The sequence below is a fragment of the Hordeum vulgare genome, chromosome 2H (genome assembly GCF_904849725.1).
Source record: "Hordeum vulgare subsp. vulgare chromosome 2H, MorexV3_pseudomolecules_assembly, whole genome shotgun sequence".
In the NCBI taxonomy this organism is placed as follows: Eukaryota; Viridiplantae; Streptophyta; class Magnoliopsida; order Poales; family Poaceae; genus Hordeum; species Hordeum vulgare.
In genome coordinates this window covers 551,731,174-551,739,737 of record NC_058519.1, presented here as the reverse complement: position 1 = coordinate 551,739,737, position 8,564 = coordinate 551,731,174, and positions in this window count along the sequence as shown.

The window sequence follows — 8,564 nt, the reverse complement described above, 5'->3', positions numbered from 1 at the left end:
TTCATCCATGCATAAGCTAGCAGGTTTATCAAAAGGAATATCACTCTCATCAAACCTATGCAGAGAATTTACTTCTACTACCTGTATCGGGTTATCAAGACCATGGATCTCTTCGATAGGTGGTAGATTTTTGACATCTTCAGATTTAACGCCTTTTTCTTTCATAGATTTCTTAGCTTCTTGCATATCTTCAGGACTGAGGAATAGAATACCTCTTTTCTTCGGAGTTGGCTTAGGAGGTGGTTCGGGAATAGTCCAAGCATTCTCATTGCACAAGATGTTATTCAATAGAATTTCAGCTTGTTCTACCGTTCGTTCCCTAAAAACACAACCAGCACAACTATCTAGGTGGTCTTTGGAAGCAACGGTAAGTCCATTATAGAAGATATCAAGTATTTCATTCTTCTCAAGAGGGTGATCAGGCAAAGCGTTCAGCAGCTGGACGAGCCTCCCCCAAGCTTGTGGGAGACTCTCTTCTTCAACTTGAGCAAAGTTGTATATTTCCTGCAAGGCAGCTTGTTTCTTATGGGCAGGGAAATATTTTCCAGAGAAGTAGTAGACCATATCCTGGGGGCTACGCACACAACCAGGAGCAAGAGAAGTGAACCTGGTCTTAGCATCATCCTTTAGCGAGAAAGGAAACAACTTGAGGATTTAGTAGTGGCGGATCTTTTCCTCACTCATGAATAGGGTGGCTATATCATGCAGTTTGGTAAGATGGGCTACAACCGTTTCAGACTCATAACCGTGAAAAGGATCAGATTCGACTAGAGTGATTAACTCAGGGTCGACAGAGAATTCATAATCCTTATCGGTCACAAAGATCGGCGAAGTAGCAAACTTCGGGTCGTATTTCATCCTAGCGTTCAGAGATTTTTCTTTCCACTTGCGCAGTAATTTCTCAACATCATAGCTATCCTTACACGCAAGAAAGTCCTCAGCTATCTCTCCCTCCATAACATAACGCTCAGGCATATCAGGAAATTCAGGTCTTATAGCAGGTTCTACTTCAATAGTATCAGCAGTTTCAGAAGTATCATCACATCTAGCAGCAACTCTAGCAATTTGTGCATCAAGGAATGCACCTAGTGGCAAAGCAGTATCAAGCATAGCATCATCATAAGCATCATGGGCAGCAGAAGTAGCATCATCAAGCACATGCGACATATCAAGATTTCTAGTAGGAGGTGATGTCGCAAACTTACTCATAACTAAAGGTGAATCAAGTGCAGAGCTAGATGGCACTTCCTTACCTGTCCTCGTAGTTGAGGGCAAGACTTTAGTTCTTGGATCTCTCAGATTCTTCATAGTGACCAGCAGACGTAAATCCCAAGTGACTCAGAGAATATAGCTGTGCTTCCCCGGCAACGGCGCCAGAAAATAGCACGTTGACGGGAGAATATTCTTGACTTGGCTTCCCGACAACGGTGCCAGAAAATAGTCTTGATAACCCACAAGTATAGGGGATCGCAACAATTTTCGAGGGTAGAGTATTCAACCCAATTTATTGATTCGACTCAAGGGGAAGCGAAAGAATATTCTCAAGTATTAGCAGTTGAGTTGTCAATTCAATCACACCTGAAAGATTTAGTATCTGCAGCAAAGTATCAGTAGCAAGGTAGTATGATAGCAGCAGTAGCAACAGTAACCAATAGCAGCAAAGTGACAGCAGTAGCAACAGCGTAGCAGTAGCAGCAGTGACAACATTAGCGACAAAGTAACATAGCAAGGACCAGTAGTAAAAGACTCGTAGGCATTGGATCGGTGATGGATGATTATGTCGGATGTGATTCATCATGCAACAGTTATAACACGGAGAGATAAGTAACTAGCTCCAGTTCGTCAATCTAATGTAGGCATGTATTCCGTATGTAGTCATACGTGCTTAGGGAAAAGAACATGCATGACATCTATTGTCCATCCCTCCCGTGGCAGCGGGGTCCTAATGGAAACTACGGGATATTAAGGTTCTCCTTTTAATAAAGAACCAGACCAACACATTAACACTTGGTGAATACATGAACTCCTCATACTATGGTCATCTCCGGGAGTGGTTCCGGCTATTGTCACTCTGGGGTTGCCGGGTCACAACACATAGTAGGTGACTACAACTTGCAAGATAGGATCTAAAACACACATATATTGGCGACAACATAATAGGTTCAGATCTGAAATCATGGCACTCGGGCTCTAGTGACAAGCATTAAGCATGGGAAAGTAGTAGCAACATCAATCTCAGAACATAGTGGATACTAGGGATCAGTCCGCATCAAAACTAACTCGATTACATGATAGATCTCATCCAACCCATCACCGTCCAGCAAGCCTACGATGAGATTACTCACGAACGGTGAAGAGCATCATGGAATTGGCGATGAAGGAAGGTTGATGATGACGATGGCGACGATCTCCCCTCTTTGGAGCCCAGAACGGACTCCAGATATGCCCTCCAGATGAAGAACAGGAGGTGGCGGCGCCTCCGTATCGTAAAACGCGATGAACTCTTCTCCTTGATTTTTTTCCGGGCGAGACGGACTAAATATGGCTGGATTTGAGGTGGTGGAGCGTCGTGGGCTCCACAAGCTTGCCAGGCGCGGCCAGGGGGGGCCGCGCCTGGTGGGCTTGTGGGCTCCGCGCTCCACATCCTCCGTTGATTCTTGCGCTAGTATTTTTCATAAATCCTAGAAAAATTCTCCGTAAATTTTTAGGTCATTCCGAGAACTTTTATTTCTGCGCAAAAACAACACCATAGCAATTCTGCTGAAAACAGCATTTGTCCGGGTTAGTTCCGTTCAAATCATGCAAATTAGAGTCCAAAACAAGGGCAAAAGAGTTAGGAAAAGTAGATACGATGGAGACGTATCAGTCACGGAAAGTAATCACGCTGAGGGGAGCAAACTTGATGACGCATGTTAGTGAGCTTATCTGCCCAATCACCGGAAGGTGGGATGAGAGGCTAGTTACAAATACTTTCTGCTTGGAGGATGCTCGGCTCATTTTGCAAATCGCGGTGCGGGAAGGTGTAGAGGACTTTGTTGCATGGCACTACGATGGCAAGGGTGTACACTCGGTCAGAAGTGCTTATAGAGTGCAAACACAACGCAACAAGCAGGCACGTAATGGGGCTCCAAAGAGTAGCTCTGAGAGAGCTGGTCAGCTCGAGGGAGGTGGGGATGACACGTGGAAACGAATATGGAAACTACCATGCCTAAAGAAATTGCAGATGTTCATGTTGCGCCTTAAGCATGAATCCTTGGCACTATGCACGAATCTGGAGAAGAGAGGAATGGTGTTGGAGAGCAACAAATGCTTTTGCTGCAGCCAAGTAATAAAGAAGATCCCAAGCATTCATGCAATGATGGACTATCTCTGGCTCCTGGATGAGCGGAAGCGGCTGCTGATCATGACCTTCTGGTGGCAATGGTGGAATAATAGGAACAAGCTGAGGGAGGGGAGCTGCCACTGGCTTCCCCATAAATTGTGCGACGCACACAGAGCAGTGTAATGCAGTACCTTTAGTATTTCACCAACAAGGAGAAGAAACCAGCTAGGGAAAAATGGCAGCCGCCCAAGGAAGACGTACTGAAGGTCAACATAGATGGCTCGTTTACCTCGGGGGATTCCTACGGAGGCTGGGGAGTCATGGTCTGAGATGCTGCTGGTGATGTTATAGCTATGCACGCGGGGCGAGGGGAAAATATTTCTGGTGCATTTGGTGCGGAAGTCAGCGCTATGGCAACAACGATCGACGTAGCAACTGGCCTTGGAGCCATCAGAGTCATATTTGAAACAGACTGTCAGCTGCTAGCGGAAGCGCTCGATCTTCGGAAGGTGGACTCATCTCCATATGCCGCTGTCATTGAGGACATCAAGCTACAACTCAAGTTGTGGTTTTCTAGCCTAAGAATGCACCAGTGTAGGCGAGAAGCCAATTCTATAGCTCATGAGTTAGCATCGATAGGTCATTTATGTCCTCCAAATAACAATATTAGTTGGAACTCTGATGTACCACCCCAAGTGGCTGTTTGTGTCTCGGGTGACATGCCAGGCACCGTTAATCTATAAAGCTCTGCTTTACCCCTAAAAAAAGCTCTTCGGGGCCTTCCCTCTCTTGTTTTATCGGCGCCGCCGACTGGAGAAGGGATGGGTTCGGCTGCCAATCTCCTTTGTAGATAGTAGGGGTAGTAGTAGTACTAGGTGTAGATTGAATCGGGACTTGGATTTATGTTGTAGTTTGGCGCTATGCCGTGGGGGTGGTCGTTTTCGGTGCTTGCGAGCAGCATCTGGCGATGGGCGACGGCTTCCTTCCCTCCTTGTCCATGGTGGACGGTGGGGGAGGAGGCAAAATCCGATGACCCCCCTTCTTATAAGTTCGTTGGTTGAGCCCCAGATTTGGCAGCCTTCAGATATATTAATCCTGGTGTTCCTCTTGTCGTCTCAGTGGCGGTAGTGGAGACTATGGGAGAGCACGGGCTTGCTTCTAGCCCCGGGGCTTGTTCTTGCTGGTTCTTAGCTTCGAGCGAGCTGGTATGGGCAGGATCTGCAAAAGGATCTTCAACAAGTTTCCGTCTAGAGCTTCCCTTGTAGTGATGGAGAAGTGATGGCACTCACAGGGGAAGTTGGACTCTGTGGATGGAGTCCATGAGCTCACACGATGGTGGATTTCTAGAGGCTACGATGTCCTTCTTGGTTGCTGCTCGGCCTTTGACGAGCCATCGTATCTTCAGGTCAAAGGGCGACCAACTTCATTCCTCCCGACCAAGATGCCAAAAGGGGGTAGTTTTGCTTCGTGGTGGAGTCTATGGCATGGTGTCATGGAGGTCTTGTCGGACCAAGTGGTGTCGTCCCCGGCGCTCGCGAGGCTAAATCCATATGGCTGCGGTTTGTTTGGGCTTGATTGCAATCTTCTTTCCTTGCTCGAGGTCCTTTCTGTTGGGGAACGTCGCATGGGAAACAAAAAATTTCCTACGCGCACGAAGACCTATCATGGTGATGTCCATCTACGAGAGGGGATGAGCGATCTACGTACCCTTGTAGATCGTACAGCAGAAGTGTTAGTGAACGCGGTTGATGTAGTGGAACATCCTCACGTCCCTCGATCCGCCCCGCGAACAATCCCGCGATCAGTCCCACGATCTAGTACCGAACGGACGGCACCTCCGCGTTCAGCACACGTACAGCTCGACGATGATCTCGGTCTTCTTGATCCAGCAAGAGAGACGGAGAGGTAGAAGAGTTCTCCGGCAGCGTGACGGTGCTCCGGAGGTTGGTGATGACCTTGTCTCAGCAGGGCTCCGCCCGAGCTCCGCAGAAACGCGATCTAGAGGAAAAACCGTGGAGGTATGTGGTCGGGCTGCCGTGGGAAAGTCGTCTCAAATCAGCCCTAAAACCTCCGTATATATAGGTGGGGGGGAGGGGACCTTGCCTTGGGGCTCAAGGAGCCCCAAGGGGGTCAGCCGAGTCCAAGGGGGGAGGACTCCCCCCCAAACCGAGTTGGACTTGGTTTGGTGGGAGGGAGTCCCCCTTCCTTCCCACCTCCTCCTTTTTTTTTCTTTTCTCTCTTGATTTTCTTTCCTTGGCACATATAGCCCTTTTGGGCTGTCCCACCAACCCACTAAGGGCTGGTGTGCCACCCTCAAGGCCTATGGGCTTCCCCGGGGTGGGTTGCCCCATTCGTCATTCCCGGTACATTCCCGGTAACTCCGAAAACCTTCCGGTAATCAAATGAGGTCATCCTATATATCAATCTTCGTTTCCGGATCATTCCGGAAACCCTCGTGACGTCCGTGATCTCATCCGGGACTCCGAACAACATTCGGTAACCAACCATATAACTCTAATACGCATAAAACAACGTCGAACCTTAAGTGTGCAGACCCTGCGGGTTCGAGAACTATGTAGACATGACCCGAGAGACTCCTCGGTCAATATCCAATAGCGGGACCTGGATGCCCATATTGGATCCTACATATTCTACGAAGATCTTATCGTTTGAACCTCAGTGCCAAGGATTCATATAATCCCGTATGTCATTCCCTTTGTCCTTCGGTATGTTACTTGCCCGAGATTCGATCGTCAGTATCCGTATACCTATTTCAATCTCGTTTACCGGCAAGTCTCTTTACTCGTTCCGTAATACAAGATCCCGCAACTTACACTAAGTCACATTGCTTGCAAGGCTTGTGTGTGATGTTGTATTACCGAGTGGGCCCCGAGATACCTCTCCATCACACGGAGTGACAAATCCCACTCTTGATCCATACTAACTCAACTAACACCTTCGGAGATACCTGTAAAGCATCTTTATAGTCACCCAGTTACGTTGCGACGTTTGATACACACAAATCATTCCTCCGGTGTCAGTGAGTTATATGATCTCATGGTCATAGGAATAAATACTTGACACGCAGAAAACAGTAGCAACAAAATGACACGATCAACATGCTACGTCTATTAGTTTGGGTCTAGTCCATCACGTGATTCTCCTAATGACGTGATCCAGTTATCAAGCAACAACACCTTGTTTATAATCAGAAGACACTGACTATCTTCGATCAACTGGCTAGCCAACTAGAGGCTTGCTAGGGACGGTGTTTTGTCTATGTATCCACACATGTAAATGAGTCTTCATTCAATACAATTATAGCATGGATAATAAACGATTATCTTGATACAGGAATTATAATAATAACTATATTTATTATTGCCTCTAGGGCATAATTCCAACACTTTCTGCATTATGCAGGGACTAGGTTGTTATTTCCTGTTTTTATTGGGTCCTGCTGAAATATCTACTTTCATGTTTGTCATGGATGATTGGGTCCTTCGGGACCCTTCCCTTTGTTAAAAAACGCATGTTGGTCTCCTTCAAGTCAAGGGCCTGCTCCTTGAGGGCCTTGGCCACGGCGTCACCATGCACCTTTGACACACATTTCCTATTTGGTGTTTCACGTGCTAGTTAACGTGCATTTTGTTAACTCGTGTGTGCAGCGTTCTTAAATGGGTCAGCCCATCTAGACGTCGGGTGATGAACTTTTTCTTGATAATTCTATGAACTTTTTTGAATATTCATGAACTTTTTTTAAATTTTGACGAGCATTTTTTTAAATTGATGATCTTTTCTGTGAAAATCGATGAACCTTTAAATTCTATGAACTTTTTTGAATACCGATTTTTTTTAAAAATGAAGAACATATTTTTGAAAATGTATGATTTTTTTCAAAATTGGTGAACTTTTTAAATATTTATGAATTTTTTCAATTCAATGAACTTTTTTCAAAATACATGAAATTTTATGAATTTCTATGAACTTTTTTCAAAATTGATGAAGCTTTTTTAAAGATATGGTTTCCTTTTCAAATGGATGAACCTTTTCTTTAAATCAATGTTCCTTTTTTATTTTCATAAGAAGTAAAAAATATAAATTGTTTTTTCCTACTGTATCAACACGAAGAAAACTGGACAACTCTCAAGCGTGCTAGTGGGCCGGCCACGCGAGCGCCGCGTGCAATGCCGGATGTTAACGGATGCATGCATCAATGACTAGAAGTTTCCCCCTTAACAATCTTTTCCCCTCTTGTTAGGGTTTTATCCTCTCGAACGCGATCTCGCCGCCGTTGAGTTTTTCCTCTTCTTCGCCGCCGATTCACCCGAGGATTTGGCAACTCTGGTTGTCATGTGCGATCGACATATCGTCTTTGTCCAGCCCGGGTGTCGGAGGATTGGGGTTCCGCAACACCCGATCGTAGTCTTTGTCGTCGGGTTAGGTTTTGATGGCTTCGGGTGAGGCTTCAACCTCCTCGAAAATCAGTGATGTAGAGCAGATGATGAAAGAGTTGGGTTTGAAAGAAGAAGACCTGGACGATGTCATCTTCGACGAGCAAACGAGGCCTCCTGATGAACCTAGATGGATTGTGTTAGCCAGGTTTAACTGTTCCAAGACCTACAGTCAGACACGGTTCTACCGCAACATGAGATCAGCATGGGATATTGCGTAGGAAGCAAAATTCAAGCCTTTGGAGGAAAATTTATACACTGTCCAATTCTCTTGTTTGGGAGATTGGGAGAGGGTAATGAATGATGGCCCATGGAACTTTAGAGGGGATGATGTGATCCTTGCGCCTTATGATGGGATCTCAAAACCATCAACAATCAAGCTGGAGACGATTGATATATGGATTCAAATCCATGATGTTCCTGATCTGTATGCCCATCTTGTTCCTCCGCTTGCTGCTAAGCCAGGGGAAGTTCTGTTCACAGAACCATCCAGCAATGATTTCATGGGGAATTTTTATCGAGCTTGGGTCCGCATCAATGTGCATAAACCTGTGAAGAATGTTGTTTCTATGATTAGGATGGCAAGAGACAGATCTATATGGTCAAATATGAAAAGCTACCCGATTGGTGTGTTGTTTGTGGGATACTGGGCCATCTGTTCAAGGAACACGGTAATGGAATTCATCCACCATCGACCCTGGTTTTAGGTCCACCTAGTTTATGCGGACTGGACGGGGCCCTGGACAAGGCCGTGGTCGCGGTAGAGGGCGCAGAGGAAGTGGGTCAAG